This window comes from Vipera ursinii (genome assembly GCF_947247035.1).
Source record: "Vipera ursinii genome assembly, chromosome: 3".
NCBI lineage: Eukaryota > Metazoa > Chordata > Lepidosauria > Squamata > Viperidae > Vipera > Vipera ursinii.
The window spans coordinates 134076708-134095402 of record NC_139516.1 but is presented as its reverse complement, the minus strand read 5'-3'; positions in this window follow the sequence as shown (position 1 = coordinate 134095402).

The following is an 18695-nucleotide window of genomic DNA, read 5'->3' as shown; positions in this document are numbered from 1 at the left end:
TGCCGCTTCTGGAAGTCCATTCTGGGCCTGGGCAACAAAAAATTAGCTACCGGTTCTACTGAACCGGTGTGAACTGGCTGAATCCCACCACTGCTTATAAGGACCTGTTCAGCAAAGAAATCTTTCTAGTAGTTTTCTAGTGCCTGCTTAACCCTTGCAATGAAAGAGGAAAAAAAATCATTTCCCATGTGATCTGCTTGCCTGCTTCTAATATGGACCCACCATAGTTTTCTTAGCATTTGGCTCATTGTTTTCTTGCTTGCCTTTAGAACTGAGAAAAACCCACATGAATGTATGTATGACAGACCACAGTAATGCTTAGAATTTCATTTAATGCCTAGCTAACTACAGAGATAAAAGCAAAGCAAAAATAAATTCCCCCAAAGTGGTAATGCCAAGCAATGATTACCATTTGTTGGGGACATTATTTTTTCCCAAGAAGAGCCTTTTCTGCTGTTGTTCCTGCCCTCTTGAACCATGCACCTCGAGGTGAGATCTGGCCCCACTCTTCTGACTTGATAAAGGGCTTGAAAACCTGGCTCTGCCAATTGGCGTAGGGCCCTGATGGAGGCATCCCTCACTGGAGATTGTTAATAGACCAAGAAGAAGTTCCAATCTCCACTCCATTTATATACTGGTTCCTGTTTTACCTAGTTTTTGTTAAATTTTAATGCTCTTCTTTTTAATATTTAGCATTTTAATACCCTATGATGATTGTTAAGTGTGAGAATCAGTCATAAGTCATTTTTTCAGCACTGTTGTAACTTTGGATGGTCATTAAATGAATGGTTGTAAGTCAAGAACTGCCCGTGTCATAGAGAAAATGGTTGCATATTTTGCACTTGGTTAAGCTTAAAGGGACATTTAATATTAAAAGAATCTGCTTTTTCCACTAGGATATGTAATTGGTTGTCCCACATCTCACAATCCTCCTAGGAACCTTTTGAGGAGATTCTCAGTAAAAACTGCTTTGCCCAAAGTCACTCTTAAAATTCCTGTCTGAATTGGACTTTTGCATCAGGAATTTTGCATCTGCATCTAAATTGATCTTTAAGCCACAATAACAGAATAACAGAGTTTGAAGGGACCTTGGAGGTCTTCTAGTCCAACCCCCTGCTCAAGCAGGAGTCCCTATACCATCTCAGACAAGTGGCTGCCCAGTCTCTTCTTAAAAGCCTCCAGTGATGGAGCGCCCATGTTTTCTGAAGGCAAGCTGTTCCACTGGTTAATTGTGCTCATTGTTTAGCATAGCATAGCATAGCATAGCATAGCATAGCATAGCATAGCATAGCATAGCATAGCATAGCATAGCATAGCGTAGAATAGAGTAGAGTAGAATAGAATAGCAGAGTTGGAAGGGACCTTGGAGGTCTTCTAGTCCAACCCCCCTGCTCTAGTCCAACACTTGTGCTCAGGCAGGAAACCCTATACCATTTCAGATAAATGGTTATCTAATCTCTTCTTTAAAAAAAATCCAGCGTTGGAGCATTCACAACTTCTGGAGGCAAGTTGTTCCACTGATTAATTGTTCAGGAAATTTCTCCTTAGTTCTAGGTTGCTTCTCTCCTTGATTAGTTTCCATCCATTGTTTCTTGTCTTGGCTTCTGTTGAAAGCCTTCATAGATCTCTAAATTATATTTCCATTTTCCAAATATATTAGTGTCTCTCTCTCTGTGTGTGTGTGCATATATGTGCATATATGCATAGATTTGTTTTTCTGGATTCTGTACAACTGTACAATATATGTTGCCTAAAATTAATTCAAAGATCTTTTTGATTTCAGATTACCTATGAACCATTATCTGTCCTTAGAAGGCCTGACAATTACAGCTAGAATGGAAATTTCATTTGATCTTAATACAATACATTTTAATGATGGCACTGAAAATAGGGCAATGCAGAATTTCCCATTTGAGTGACATGTTTTGTATCAGACGTTTCTTGCATCTCCCTGGAAGTCTATCACTTCAATGACTTTAATAATAGTTTATGGACATTAATGTGATAGCACTGAGCTGTATAGATTTTAATAGCATATTTCAGGAGAGTTGATAGGTTTGGGCTCAAGGATGAACTGACTGTCAGGGATCTGAGAGCTTATAAACAGGTTCAGCAGAAATGTCTGCAATCACATTGCTTCTCATGCTTGCACCAGTTTCTGAAGGAGATCAATGGTCTGTCAATGAACCAAGAACTCAAGGCTCCCATGAAGTTTCTACACAAGAAAGCAATCTTGCATTGTTCATGATGTTAAAAGGGCTGAATTGTGTGGTTTGCTGTGCACAACCGCTTGTGCCTGCTGCATGAAATTCCAGGTTAAAAAACCCAACAATTTTATCCACCACTAGTCTTTATTTACTACGAACATGCCATGTGTTATTTAACATTGGAAGCCACTCAGAATTTTATGGAGTTGGATAGCCTATACATTCAGTCATCCATTCAATCAATCAATTAATCAGTCCTATCCTTTAGTTGTTGGCCTTTAAGCTCTTCAAACAAACCACTGCTTTTAGCAGGCTCCCTGAAAGATCAGACAAGCTTAAATGCAACTGTTACAAATTAGCATGGGTGAGTGTTTGTTGACTTAGTCATTTATATAACAGATTTGTTATTCTTTTGTTTCCAAAAGAGTCTTCCTTTTCACTGCAAGATTAAATTTAACTGAAATATAAACATGGCAACTATCTTGCTTTACTCCTATAAATCAAGAGATAAAGCATACAATTCTTTCCTAACCATAGTGATACCAAATATTGTAACATACATTCTAATCTCATAATGCAATCTCTGCTATTTCATTCTAGCATTTACAATGTCATATGCAAATATGTAAGAGGAAAAAGTTTTGTTTCAATGTCCCATTACACACTCAATCATGAGCCCCCTGTAGCTCCTGCAGCAGACACCTATGGGCCCACCCTGGGAATTCAGAGGATAGAAGCAAAGACATCGGAGAGAGTGTGTATTTCTCTCTCTCTCTCTCTCTCTCTCTCTCTCTCTCTCTCTCTCTCTCTCTCTCTCTCTCTCTCTGTGTGTGTGTGTGTGTGTGCGTGCGTGCGCCAAGAAAACCTATGTCTGAAGAATTGCACCTTCTTACCTATCATTTTTTGGTGGCACAAGGCCACACAATTTTAGTTTGGGGTTTATTTTGCTACTGTGAAGGTTATTTTTTTTATTTATTATTAGATTTATATACCACCCTTTCCCGAAGGACTGAGGGCGGTTTACAGGGCATTTTAAAAACACATCAATATAAAATACAAAGTTAAAAGAGAATTAAAAGATTAAATTATCCCTGAAAATAAAACCCCAGTTAAAATTCTCAGCCTGGGTCAGAGAGCTCAAACAGCCACGTCTTCAGGTCCCGGCGGAATGAGCGTAGGTCAGGGGCAGTCCTGAGCTCCACGGGGAAGCTGGTTCCAGAGGGCAGGCGCACCCACAGAAAAGGCCCTCTCCCTGGGTGTTATCCGCCGGCAATCTTTTACCGCCAGCACCCTGAGAAGACCCTCCCTCTGCGAGCACACTGGACGAAGGGAACTTGATGCTGGCAGCAGGTGTTCCCTCAAAAATCCAGACCCAAGCCATTTAGGGCTTTACAGGTCATTACCAGCACTTTGAATCTTACCTGGAGGGCAACCGAAAGCCAATGCAGCTCACGGAGTAGAGGTGTTACATGGGAGTATTGGGAAACCCCCATTTTTTAGGTTATGCCATTTTTTTTCTTTTAGTTCCCCAACAGAAATCAATGTGAAATTGCAGCAGTTTGCCATTGAAAAATTGACAATTCAATCCAATGTAGACTGCAAAAGGGATGCGTAGTCTATCATGATTTCTGATAGACTATGCAAACATTCTTCTCTACAGTATCTGACTAAGCAAAATGACCTTAATGTCCTGTGTCTACAGTCTGTTTTCCTTGGCAAGCAGCATCAGTGGAAAATGGAGGAGAAATATTGGTTTTGCATATCTGAAAAAGATTTTTTTTCCCCAACGGTAAGGGGATGGTAAAGGGGAAAAAAAACTATTTGGGATTCCACAAAAGTAGGGTATGTAATAGTTGTTTCATTTCTGATTGTTGTATTCTTTGTCCTTACTTTATTTTACTTTACTTTTATCTGGGGGAAAAACAAAACATACTGTATCAACCATTATTAGCACTTTCATCACCTGCCCTCTGTGAAAAAGGTCTGAGGTCTTCCTTTGGTGTCACAAAAAAAGGGGACCTGGTCTTTCCTTCATACATTTTTGAGACAATGGGGTCATTTTTCTGATAATAATCAGATATACACTTCTAAAGCTACCCATCCAAACAGCGTTATTTGAAAGTGGTTATGAGAAATTATCGTTAAGTGCTGCCAATAACTTTATGAATAACCAAGGACTGGAAAACACCAACTTGCATCCACAGGGATCCTTTCTGCCCAGCCCCAGGATCAGCTTACTTTATTGTACCCTTTGAATAAATTCGACTTGTAATTAGTGGATGCCTCCATGTTTTTTTCTCCCTGGATGCAAGGTGATTTTTTTTCCAGTACCTGGTTATTGTTAAAGCCGTTGGCGACACTTATGATAATTTCTCATAACCTGCCATACTTTCAAATAAAACTGGATATATAGCCTTTTTTTCATGCCACTTTATTTTATTTTTCTTTGTAAAGTAGAAGGCAGCATGCATCATTTACTTTTCTGCAAATCGGGTACTCGGATAAGTATAAAACAATCCCTATGCTAAAAAATGTAAGAGAGAAATCAGTTTGGGGTGGTGTCATTTAACAGCAGATCTTGAATAAAATAGATATTTGGGTAGGGCGAGACACATGTATTTGGGCTGCTTTTTTGTATTTCAGCTGAGGCTACAATGTACTGAAATGCTTATTTCTACAAACATATATTCTCAACTGCCCAGGGTTATCAGACAGATCTGTATGTCATGCCATTTCCTCTCTTCTACCCTTCATGGAATACATCCTAGATGACGTCGCACGGTGCTGCCCACCTTTAAGGTATATTGTGAGCAAGTGGCTTTTTACAAATGCTCGTCTGCCATTGCTGTCAATTCTCTGACTGTGAAATCCCTTATTCATTTTGCAAACTCATATAGTTCGTGGAACATGGAAAACTACTAAAAGAGATTGAAAACCTCTGGGAAATGATCAGCAAGGTCTTTTAATATTTCTCACCATGATCCCCAGGAGTGACCTAAGAAACATTTCTTGGAAGTGCTGTTTTTATGGGGGGGGGAATAAACTTCCCAATGGCTCAGGATATTTGCAGCAATGAAATTCTTTTAGGTTTGTGGCTTATTTTCTCCCCGACTTTCATTTGTCCTCAATTTGAAGAGCTTACAGGAATTAGATCCCACATAGATTAATTTCCACTTTACTCTTCTGCTATTTTGCATTGAATTTGAACTTGTTATATATGCTTCTTTCAGCTACAATATGTTATCTTGTATTCTGATAACAATAGACTTCCTTGGATGTATGTGTGGTAGGGGTGAGAGAGAAACAGCATGACTAGTAACCAAATATTTCAGTTTTCTTGCACAAGGAGATATATATTTTTTCCCTTCAAGTTGGAAAAAAAAATTGGGTTGCAAATTGTACAAACACAGTGGCTCATAGTCCACTAAAAATGGTACAAAAATGCTATATTAAGGATTTATCTTAATGATGGGAGGCACTTTAAATATATATTTAGCCATTCCAATTTTAAAGAAGTGTTGTTGTTTTTCTCTTTTACTTACAAAATTCTTCCCATATGAATGTCATTGACTCATGTATTCAGGGCTTGGTGTTTTAGGCTATTGTGAGCATGTTTCCTTCCCCCTAGTGCTATACAAACTTACATGACTATTTGCTGTTGAAGAGATCACATACTGATCTCCTAAAGATGTGTCCTCCCATTTTGTACCTAATTGGATGTTGCACAGACTCCTAATATGCATGAGGTTAGCACTTTACTGAAAGGACACAAGCTAAACTATTTGTAAGCACTCATTTCTCAAACTTTTTGTTTCCTGCTTACATACTGGAAACCCTAGCCAAAATTAAAGAATGAAAGACTAGAGCAGGGGTCTTCAAACTTGGCCCTTTTATGACTTGTGGACTTCAACTCCCAGAATTCCTCAGGCAGGCATGCTGGCTAAGGACCTCTGGGAGTTGAAGTCCACAAATCATAAAAGGGCCAAGTTTGAAGACCCCTGGACTGGAGGGTTCAAAGCTTTTATCTCAGAAGTCTTCTCTGTCTATTCTGGCTTTGGTAGTTCCTGCTTCTACCACAACCTTCCATCCTCCAGGTGTCACCTCAGATGGTGTCTGTTGGTGCCCACATCCTTAAACCCAATGCACTGCCTATGAAGTCATTAAAAGTGTGTGCATGTGTATTCCTATAGTACCATTACCTGGTCATAAGGAATCATAACCCTCTCCAAACATGTTTGATTAATAGCAGAAACCTCCACAATAGTCATTGAGGTTTGGAGAGAAACTCTTGTCTGAACTACCATGTATTTAAGCCTTGCAAAGCTCAGCAATCAAGCAGCGAGATCAAGAGTTATACATACCGACACGAACTAGACCATAATTAACCCTCAGTAGGCAAAATGATTGAGGTTAACTATCTTATTTTAAAAAAAAAATCTTGGGAGAGGAGGATGCATGAATGAGAAATTGGAAGTAAAAGTGAAAACCACAATAAAAAAAGCAGACAAAGAAGAAAGTTCAGAACTAGAAACCTCATTTAGGTTTTCCTTTAAAGCAAATCCTTTTATCCACTCTGAACAGAAACAGCCATCACTTTAGGTAGAAAAATTAAATGTAGTGGCACAACTAGCTGCCTCAAATACAACTGGGAGCAGCCATTGTGGCAGCTGCTGTTTAAGGCAAGAAGCATTGTCTTCTGTCTGAAAGGTAAAAAGATCCACCTAGTGCTCTAAAAGAAAACCATCCTTTTCAAAGGCAAACAATGATTACAGGTGCAGAGCTACATTAGTGTATTCTGTATAAGAAAATTTAAAGGAATAAGCCTCCTGAAGGCTAGTTTCACCATCTTCACATATATTAATAGTTTTACTTAGGATCTCTGAAACAAAAATAAATTTACCAGTATGTTTTGGGTTTTAATTCAGTTGACCTAGAACAGCTCAGCCCAAATGCCATGCTACAATGTTTTTGCCCCATGCATGGAACAAACCTACTTTTCCTTTCTCTTTGTGTGTGTTTAATTGTTTTTTTTCCCCTGGATTTTGTGAATTCTCCAGAGTCTAATGCAGAGGTCCCCAACCTTTCTAGTTTGATGGCCAGGAGGGAAATGGAGGGAAATTTGTTCACGCATGCACGTGCAGGGTCATACACAAACAGGCTGTAGGCACTGCAGCAGCAGTAGAGCCCACAAACTTGCACAAATGGGCTGCATGCACCACAGCAGCTCTAGCACCTGTATGCCTGTGCAAACAGACTGCTATCGCCCATGCGATGCTGGTGGTGGCACTAGCGCCCTTGTGCATCTGCAAATGGAGCTGCTAGCATCTGTACACCTGTGCAAATGGGCCCGCTAGTGCCCATGCACAAATGGGGCTGCTACCACCTGCACAGCAGCTAGCCCCCTCGTGGCAGCACTAGCATAAGTGGGGGGAGTGTGTGCACATGTGCGCACACTCGGCAGCCATTCCCATGGCCCAGTGGCCAACAGGCCACGGACTGGTACTGGGATGCTGCCCACAGGTTGGGGACCCCTGGTCTAATGGATTGGGTGGCTATAGCAAATTTAATACATCACATTAATTAAATTAGGGACATGTAATAATGACATAAAATACTTCCTTTGTGTCAATTTGGATAAGAGAAGATGAAAATCAAAGTAATATAAAATACTGTATATGCATTTTGTTTTGGTTTCAGTGGGATTCATTGTTGAAAAGAGAGAACTGGGAAAAGGACTACATATGCCCTTGAGGTCCACCCGGAGACTTCAACTGGTGCAGAATGCAGCCGCGCGAGTTGTCTTGGGGGTTTCCCGATACTCCCATGTTACACCTTTGCTCCGCGAGCTGCATTGGCTACCGGTTGCTCTCCGGGTAAGGTTCAAGGTGTTAGTGATGACTTACAAAGCCCTTCATGGCATGGGTCTGGATTACCTATGGCAACACCTGCGGCCGGCGTCAACTTCCCTCCGTCCAGTGTGCTCCCACAGAGAGGGCCTCCTCAGGGTGCCTCCGATCAAAGAATGCCGATTGGTGGCCCCCAGTGGGAGAGCGTTCTCTGTGGGCGCACCAGACCTATGGAACCGCTTACCGGTCGAGCTCCGGATGGCCCCCAACCTTCGCTCCTTCCGGCGCAATCTCAAAACCTTCTTTTTTGAACAAGCTGGCCTGGTCTGACGGGATGGGGTTGGGTTTTTTATAATTAGTTTTAATTTTTAATATGTATTAATTCCTACGGGCATTGTTGTTTAATCACTTTTAATTTTTGTATCTTGTTTTTTATTATGTATTGCCCTGTTCACCGCCCTGAGTCCTTCGGGAGAAGGGCGGTATACAAATTAAATTATTGTTATTATTATTATATGACAAAAATGTGTGATTAAATACAAACACAAATTCATTTTATGTAACAACTAAGCAATGCTCACTCCTCCCTTTTAGCTTGTGCTTTGTGTCTTTTCATACCACACCTTTTACAGAAATACAATAACAAGTATATTTCCTGAGAAATTCTATGGTGTTTAATGTGGTTTACTTAGAAATAACTTCTACATAGGACTGAATTTATATCCTCCTTCAAATCCTCCTGGAGCTTTTCTACAAATATGAATTCTGTAATATCTAGATATGGAAATGGGCACCAGTTCTGTTTGATAATAAGAACCTGACAAAATGCACAAGTGGGCTGGAAACAAAACCAGTAGATTTGCCCATTCAAGTAGAATGCTTAAAAGTGAATCTCTGGACAGTCAAATAATTTTTCAATGTGTTTCCGGCTTCCCCTGTGTTCTCTCAAGCTCTTTTCAATGCTTTGAGTGACACAGAGACTGATCTATTTTTATATACAATTATTTAACATTTACACATTTCTTTAAAAACAAACAAACGGGTGGATACATTTCAATTGTGGTAGATAATGACAGAAAAACTAAATCCCTATTAGAGATCTACGGATTCCCACTAAAAGTAACAACGAAAACAAAACAAGATTCTCTTGCAAGGAAGTTTTAGAGGTCAACTTTCTTTTTCCTTGGATTTTTAAAAAATATCCTAAGAAAATATAAGAATATAGGTTTCAGCATTGTTATTTATTGGTGAAATGACTTCTCAACAGTGGTAATGGTGGCATCCTAAAAATACATTTTTTAGATCGGAGGAGACAGTTGGATATTGCATGAAATAGCTAAGAAACTTCTTGGCGCTTTCTTTAAATGTTGAAAGGCCCAGCATGCTAGAAAGCTCTTTGGACAAAGGTTTTTTTTCTTCTCTAGTGCTTTCTAGAATAATCATTTGAGCACAAAAATCTCAACAATACTGCAGAGATAACTCTGCAGTACATATGGTGGGATGTTGAAAGGTTAACAGAACAAAGAGTTCCCTTGAATAACTTGCACATTTTAAAATAAAAAATAAATAAATAAAAAATGTCATACCCAAATCTTTGCAGTTTTTTTGAGGGGGCGCAGGAAGGGCATTGCCAAACTTTCATTCAGATTAGCATTCATCCCATCATGAATTTCACAAGCAATCAAAATCCCAAGAAAACAACCAGAAGAAATTCCTCTGCATTGATAACCCCTAACATATTCTACATTTTCAGTTGTTCAGATAAGAACAATCCAATCATCTGCTGTCCTCAGTTGATGTTAAGGATTTTCTTAAAGTGATTATTTAATAATTACATCTTTTAAAAGGATGGGATGGGATGGGATGGGATGGGATGGGATGGGATGGGATGGGATGGGATGGGATGGGATGGGATGCGATAGGATAGAATAGAATAGAATAGAATAGAATAGAATAGAATAGAATAGAATAGAATAGAATAGAATAGAATAGAATAGAATAGAATAGAATAGAATAGAATAGAATAGAATAGAATAGAATAGAATAGGTTTATTGGCCACGTTTGATTACACACTCAAGGAATTTTTCTTTAGTGCAGTAACTCTTAGAGCACATGTAAAGCAAGAGAATAATAATAATAATACCAATAAGAAAGAAGAGCAAAGAAGATAATAAGAAGGATAAGTGATAGTACTACATCCATACTACATGGGAATACATAGACATTAGAGAGCATTGTGAAAATTAGATGTTCTGCAGATTGATGGTGCAATGGAAAAAAAAACGTCGCCATGTCTAGTTGTTCTGGCATGCAGTGCTCTGTATTGACTTCCCAAGGGGAAGAGTTAAAACAGTTTATGTCCAGGATATGAGAGCACTGTAGATATCTTCTTAGCCCTCCTTCTGACCCTCTCAATATACAGGTCTTCTGTGAAAGGCAGGATGGTTGCAGTTGTTCTTTCTGCAGTCTTAACTATCTGTTTGAGTCTGTACTCGTTCGGTTTGGTTGCTGTACAAAACCAGACAGTTAGAGAAGTACAAATTACAGAGTCAATAATTCCTCTGTAAAACTGTATCAACAGTTACAAAGGTAGTCATTGACTCTGTAGGTCAGGGGTGTCAAACTCAATTTCATTGAGGGCCGCATCAGCATTGCGGTTGCCCTCAGGGGGGCAGGTGGGTATGGCCTGGGTGTGGACTACTGGGTGGGTGTGGCTAGAGTGTGTATGGCCTACTGGGTGGGCATGGCCAGCTCTACATCGTTCGCATCAAGGGTGCCTATGGGGGCCTGGGCAGGAGTGGGAAAGATCTCTGGGCCAGGGCCAAGGCAGTGGGGGCCATTCCCTCACTGTTTCCAGGATGGCTTCGCGGGCCACATGAAACCACTTCGCGGGCCAAATCCGGCCCCCGGGCCTTGTGTTTGACATGTCTGCTGTAGGTGAAGGAAAACAGTTGAAACTCTATTCTCTGTTATTGTTTCCAAATTCTATATGTCTGTAGTAATCACAATTCCAGTATTTTCCTTCAAGGTTCAATAAATGAAGGTATATCATGTGACAAGTGCTCATGACTCCAGCCATGAATACATCTCTGAAACAAATATGGCTAATAAAGTACAGCAAATGTTTAATTTGCTTTGGTTAAATCTTAGGTTATTCCCAATATGTGTTTGAAAGTAAAGTATAAAAAACTCCTGATTTCCTTGCTGAATATATATATATTTCCTTTCCAAACTGTTACCACTATATAAAAAATTGTAATAATAAACAAGTTGCCAACTTCTCAGGAAAAAAAGGTTATCGCTTAATACTTTTCTGTTGGATTGGCTGTTAACTTACCAATGTCTTTGAACTGGTTTTCTTATTATCTGGAGATTTCACCTGAGGCACATCTGCTGAACTTTTGCCATTACTTTCTAGAGCAATTTTAATCTCCTTTAAAAAAAAACCTGAATACATCTGAAAACTGAGAAACACAAAGTCTGTTTTTGAGACTTATGGCCTAAAGAAACTGTTAAGAAATGTTAGGATTAGTCAGAAATAAAAAATACTGTACTGGTTAATATAAGAGAATATATCCCAAATAGAAACTGCTGAAGAGTATTCCTTGCTGGAATTCTTTGTTGTTCAGAAATTTAAAACTTCTGTAACATATTTACTGCTTGCTCTAAACAGTATAAGGGTATGATTAAATGAACCAGGAATCTGCTCCTTTCTATACTAGAGTGAAATGAAGACTTGCTAATTTATTGCTAATTTCATTATTGGTGAATAAGATCAGATGAAGAAGCATGGTACATATGCAGAAGCATAGTAGATATCTTGAGAGTCCATAAATATGGAGCTTCTCCATTTATGTTTCTTTCTGCTTGCCCATAATCTATAACATATTGTAGACCTATAATATCTATAAGTAAAACATTCCAAAATATCAAAATTCATATTTCTTTTGAGAAAATGGTACAGATATAGGGATCTCGCTAGAGAAAACAAATTTGAGAAGCACAAGAACAATAAATTTGTAGTTTGGGAATTACAAATCCCATGATAACTGGGACATCATCATCATCATCATCATCATCATCATCATCATCATCATCATTACTATTATTATTATTATTATTATTATTATTATTATTATTATTATTATTATTATTTATTCTATTATTTTTCCTTAGTGATAGGACCTACTTTGGTCAGTTATTATCTCTTTTTTTTATAGATATTTTATTGGTTTTTAACTATAACAATCTCCAGTACCTGGTGTACAGTGTGTTGTCTTGGTTTATATTTTAACAAGAAAAAAAGGACAGTAATAATTAATTAACAGTCAATAATGATTAAATTTGATAATTCCATAATTAATAAATTAATTAATAATACATTTCTTTTATCTTTCCCTCTCCCATTTGTATTTTCCTTCCTCAATCTTAGCCAAAATATAATTCTTAATATTCAAAATATAAATGATTAGGTATAGGCATTTTTTATATTTATACAAATAATAAAAATCTCTCTACATAACATTTTTTCAGCTTATATTATTCTCATAACCATCATCTCATTAGTTCAGCATACATCCTATTTTTATAATTTATGTTCGCTTAGATTCCCTTATATTCAATACAATTCTTATCAGTCATAATGTCTTCATATTAGTCATCTCACTGTCTAAATTTTCCCATTTAGGTACATCATCCTAATATTTTATGTCATGCATTATAAAAATACTATACTTTTTATCTGTCTTATAGTACCTAGATATAACATCCTTTTTAATCAGTTTATATTTTACTTATATATTAATAAAAGTTACATCAACCTACTATTTTAACATTTAATATATTATAAAACATACTATACTATTGGTCAGTCATTATCTCTACTAAACCTTTTCTAGTGTCTCTCCTTGCCTTCTTAAAATTCAAAGAAGGGAATTGCTTCACAATGTGGGGTCAAACGTATTGTTACTTAATTCTAAATTGGAAAGAATGTAAGCCTTGTTGTAATAGAGTGAAGTTATTTAAGCTGGAAAATTTCCTATGTGAAAGTGTCTCAGTTTGATTGTTGCATCCCACATCAATATGTTCCACTTTACCACAAAAAGTTAAGACTCCTTATATGGAGGATGACTAGTTGGAAGTCACACAGTGAATTTCTTACTCAAATTGGGACTCAAATCTCATTTACTCAGTTAAGTGGAAAAATCATTCACCCCACTGGCCTTCAAGTTTCCTGTTCATTTCTGGAAATAATACCAAAGAGCTCCCCTTAAATGAAATATATTCCAGGAATATCACAACCTTCTGATATTTTCATAATTCATTTGTATAATGTGATCTAGCAGCAAAGGAAGAGTGATTGCTCTGTATTATAAAACCTCAGTCATAGTTTGGGCTATGAAATCAAGGCTGCAAGAAAATCTAGATAAAGTTAGATGATAGTGAAGATATACAGAAAACAATTATCTAGTGGTGGTCCGGATATTTAGTAATGGGACATTGAAACAAAACTTTTTCCTCTTACATATTCATTTATGAGTCCTGCCTTTTCCAAAACTTGATGGCAGATTTTGGATTGCCTGACCTGAACCTCAGTAGGATTCACACAGCCTTAATTTTCACACAACTATGGTTTTAACATGCCTCTCCTAACTAAGGCTTGTTTAGTTTTATGTCAATGTGTTGAATGAAGCTTGTCAAATATAGTTTATTCAACTGTGATTAAGTAATCTATGACTTAGCATGTTTGAACCCATCTAATATTATTTTTCCTCTATGAAACATAGTTTATGAGTAGTAACATTTATCAAAAAATCTAAGATTGTAGCCCTGCTGACTGAAATATCCTTTCCTCTCTTTTCCAAAACAAGCAGAGAAAATCAAATGCCATTCAAGTAGGTAGTTTACATAAAACAGAAGAGTTGTGCTAAGAGCTATTGTAACTTTCTCTTTACTTCAGACATTCCAAAACATGTTGTATTGTTATGTGTTTTGAAACTATAATGCACACCTGCAGTACCTATCATGCTATTATTCTTTCAGAGTAAGCAACAATATACAAAGTGCAAAAAAGAAGTAAAGAAACATCAAGTAAAAGAAATTAAAAACATGAGATAAGAAGAAATAAATTCAGTTTACACCAATACCATTCACTATATTTCTCTATATCTTTTTGTCCTTACAAGTCATTCTTATTTTCACCATGTTCATATACTGATTTATTCATTGCCTTTTGTTCTTTATATTTCTCTCCTTTCTTTTCTGGAATACCTCATCACCTCCATCCAGCCATGACTTTCTCAGTCTTATCCTTTCCATTAGCTCATTCACTCTTCCTTCAGATATTAATTTTGTGATTTGATCCTTATTCACTCTCTCCACACCACTTCAATGTACTTTTTTCACATTTGTCACTCATTTTCATATTCAATCCACATTCATTCAGCAGCCGTTCATTCTTGACCTCATTGTTTCCTGTTTTATCACACATACTGCTTAAGATCCCATTTGCACTGTATTCGACTTTTATGTTTCTCCCAACAGTCCTAAATCTCACTTCTGCATAATAAACTGTCAAAGGTAGACCCTTGCACATCGCCATTTAAACTTTTTCTCAATAGATATGTATTCCTTGCAGCTGATTACATGCTGTCTGCCAAATTTTCTATCAGCATATGCAAATTTTAAATTTTCTCCATCCAGCTTATCAAGATACACATTTTTTTTCTTATTTCATTTTTTAAAATCATAAGCTGCCAATGTAATTGAGAATTGTGATACTTGGAGATTCATCACTGACCACAAGAGATTAGTTAGTGTAAGGGCAAAAATTGATACTCAGAACTCGAAGACAAGTCTGGTTAACAAAAACAAATATTTATTGAAAAGAAAATTGAAAATAATAAAAAAGAAAAATGATTGCAAGTGCAGCCTCTTAGACCCTTCCCAAATTGGACTGAGTTCAAAGAGCGCCCTGAGCAAGTTTCAAACTAGGCATTTTATACTCTTTCACGATACAATCCACCCCTAAGAAGCTTAAGTCATTCTTTGAAGTTGTTTCCTATTTCTAAAGGGGTCATTCTCACCATTTCCATCTGACAATTTCCATCCATTCATTATGATCTCGTTTACTTGTAATTTCCACCTTGGGCCAATGTTCCTGTGTCTCGGAAGCTTTTAGCAAGTCATTGCTGATTACCATTTGTTAGTCACTTTGCCTGGGCAGGAAACAGTTAGCCTCATACCTTCATGTTACATTTTATACAATTTATAAAAAGAATAACCCTTATTTATTTCCTTTATACTCCTCTTCAGATTTTAATCTAACACATGGTAAATTATCAAATAAGAATGGCCATATATTTTAAAAATCTAACTTCAGCCCTAACCACATATTTCTCTAGTCAGATCAAATTTAATCCTCAAATCCCTAAGTCAAAAGTTGTTTTTTGTTCTTCTCCTTTTCTTGAAAGAAAAGATCTTGGTCTCAAAGTCACAATAAATTTATTCAGATTACTCTGTCTAAGCAAAGCAGTCATTTCAACATCTCAGCTAGCTCCATTAAGTTTCAAAGTCCATTTTTCCACTGTAGACCTATACCCTTTTTTCATTTACAGGTATGGACTTGTTTTGAAAGCATGTAGTAGGTAACCTTCTTTCAATCAGTGTACATACTGTAAAGCTTGAGACCATAAGAATACTTTCAGATAAAGGACAAGTTCTATCAGCAAAGTTATGAATTTTTCTCTGGTTAGAAAAAAGGATAAAAGATGTGGATTTTTTTTAAAGAGGAAAAATGGAAGATGATAATATGAATAAGGCAGAACAATTACTTACTAAAACAAACAAATCATGTGAAAATAAGCATGATGAATGCAAGGGTAATTGGGATCACTAAGTGGTATGACTTTGAAGAAAGAGTTAATCTGTTGCTTCTAATAAAAATAGGATGGTCTTCTGTTATGTTACATGCTAAAAGTAATATTAATTTTACCTTTCTTTAAGTAAAATGAATATCACTAGCTCATTTTGTAATGGCACATAAAACAAGAGCATCATATGTTCTTTCACTTTTTTAAAGAAATATACTTTTAATTATTTTATTCAATATTCATGTTTACTTTAAAAAAAGTTATTTTTTCTTTGCCCAGATGATTTTTTTTTTGGGGGGGAGGGGTTTGCAGAGGAAAACAGTTAGTAACATAATCTGACATGGATATATAAAAATATTAGCTTCAACAAATATTATTTCAGCTGCCTTCTTTTCTGACACAGCATTAAAAAAACAATAACAAAAATAAGAATCTGAAGGCAGTGTCATCTACAAAAAACAGCCATGGGTATGCAATCAAACCTAAATGGCATGGGCCCTCAATTTATTTTTATTTCTTTTTTTGATTTTATATAGATGCCCATCTCATGCAAATTGACTATGGGTGCTATAAATGCATGGTTGTGATCACCAATTTGATTTTTTCTGATCCTTCTTCAGGAACCCCTATCTGAAAGATAGATAGATAGATAGATAGATAGATAGATAGATAGATAGATAGATAGATAGATAGATAGATAGATGCCAAGATCTGCAGTAAATAGAAACTGTTTATCTGGATTAGGCCTACCCCATTGTTACAAAAGTCAGATGAAAGTTTCAACAAATTTGTAACAGTGCTCAGACACGTAAAATTATAATTAAATATTAAAAGAAGCTTGGGTTTCCACAATGTCAGCAGAATAAAAAAAGACAAGCCTATTTAAATATGGCTTAGCTTTGGTTTAGTTGAAACTCCTATATACCAGGATGGGATTGTTTAAGGAAAAAGTGTGACCTTTTCCTAGTGAAATGCATGTTTGCCTCACTCTGGATTCTCCGTGAAATGGCTAATTTGATTATTTGGATGTTTCCTGTTAGTGACCTAGAGAAAAATGAGAAGAATCATAGAATGTAGGGATTGATGAGTGTTCTCTCCCTTTCACTCTCTTTGTATATAGAAGACCTGCAGAGTACAAAAGGGTGTGAGATGATGGGACTTTTGTTTCTGCAGGAATCGTCCCAGGTAGGCAATGGGACAGTGATTTCTGGGCCTTGATTTCAGCATTGCAGGTCAACAGTTACAGATTACTTGCAAACTTCATTGGGCTTAGGAAATGAAAATTGTGGCAATCATGAGGTGCACTAAGAAAGATGTGATCAGCCTACAAATATAAATGGGGCTTACAGAGTAATTCTTAGCTTCCTAAAGTGAGGGAGTGTATTACTTCTGTAATAATGTTGACAGGAATAAAAGGTGAAGCTTTCAGTTATTGCCTTAGATGGGTAGCTACAGAAATCAATCAATCAAACAAATAAAAAAAATTGTGGAGAATAGGAAGTGTTTTTATTGGTCATTCAGAGGGATTCAGAAACCATGACCATTTTAAGGAGCCACTAACATTTTTCCCCCCTTCTGTCCTTTTGAGTTTTAAAGAAGATGCCTTTGCAGGTGGTTGGACTAGATCATCTCCAAGGTCCCTTCCAACTTTATTATTATTATTATTATTATTATTATTATTATTATTATTATTATTATTATTATTATTATTATTCGCACAGTCAGACTGGATTTGGCATTTTTGTCTTCCTATCGAGTCCTGGGATAGGCAGATATGGATGTTTGATGGTATTACAGATATCGTCGCAGGATGGAAGCAGTTCCTAGTAAGGCCGCCTTATGCAATTGACTAATGGCAAATTTGTCAACGCCAATGGTGTTCAAGTGGTGCTCCAGTTGTTTTGGGATTGCACCCAAGGCACCTATTACTATTGGTACTACCCTTGCTTGCCTTTGCCACAGTCTTTCTATTTCTGTTTTAGGTCTTTGTATTTTGTTATCTTCTCCAGTTCTTTCTTGTCTATTCTGCTGTCTCCAGGCACTGCCACATCCACTATCCAGACTTTTTTGTCTTTCTTATTGACAATTGTTAAGACCAGGGTGTTATGTTGCTTGTCTGTTTGAATTCTGAAGTCCCAGAGCAGTTTCATTTTCTATGACTTTTTCTATTTTATGATCCCACCAGTTCTTGCTTACAAGCAAATGATATTTCTTGCAGATCTTCCAATGTACCTTTGTTGCTACTTTGTCATGCTGCTGCTTGTAGTCAGTCTGTGCGATCTTCTTGCAGCATCTTACCAGGTGGTCCACTGTTTCTTCAGCTTCTTTGCATAGGCAGCACTTACTGTCTGTTGCTGTCTTCTCAATTTTGACTTTGTATGCATTTGTCCTTAAGGTTTGGTCTTGTGCAGCCAGAATTAGTCCCTCGGTCTCTTTCTTCAACTTTCCTGCTCTTAGCCATTGCCAGGTCTTGTTATTATCTACTTTCCCAGCTATTTTTTTTAATGTAATGGCCATGTATTGCTGTCTTCCCATGCCTCTATTCTGTTCTTCATTTGGTCTTTCTTGTAGGCCAGTTTGGTCTCTCCAGTAGTCAGTAAGTCTCCCTGATATACTAATTTCAGTTCATCTTCATCATTGTCCTTCAGATATTCTTTCAAAGCCATTTTTTCTTCTTCAACCATCTGATGTACTTGTAGCATTTCACGTCCACCTATTTGCCTTGGTAGATAGTCTGTCAATGTCACTGTGTGGATGAAGGGCATGATTC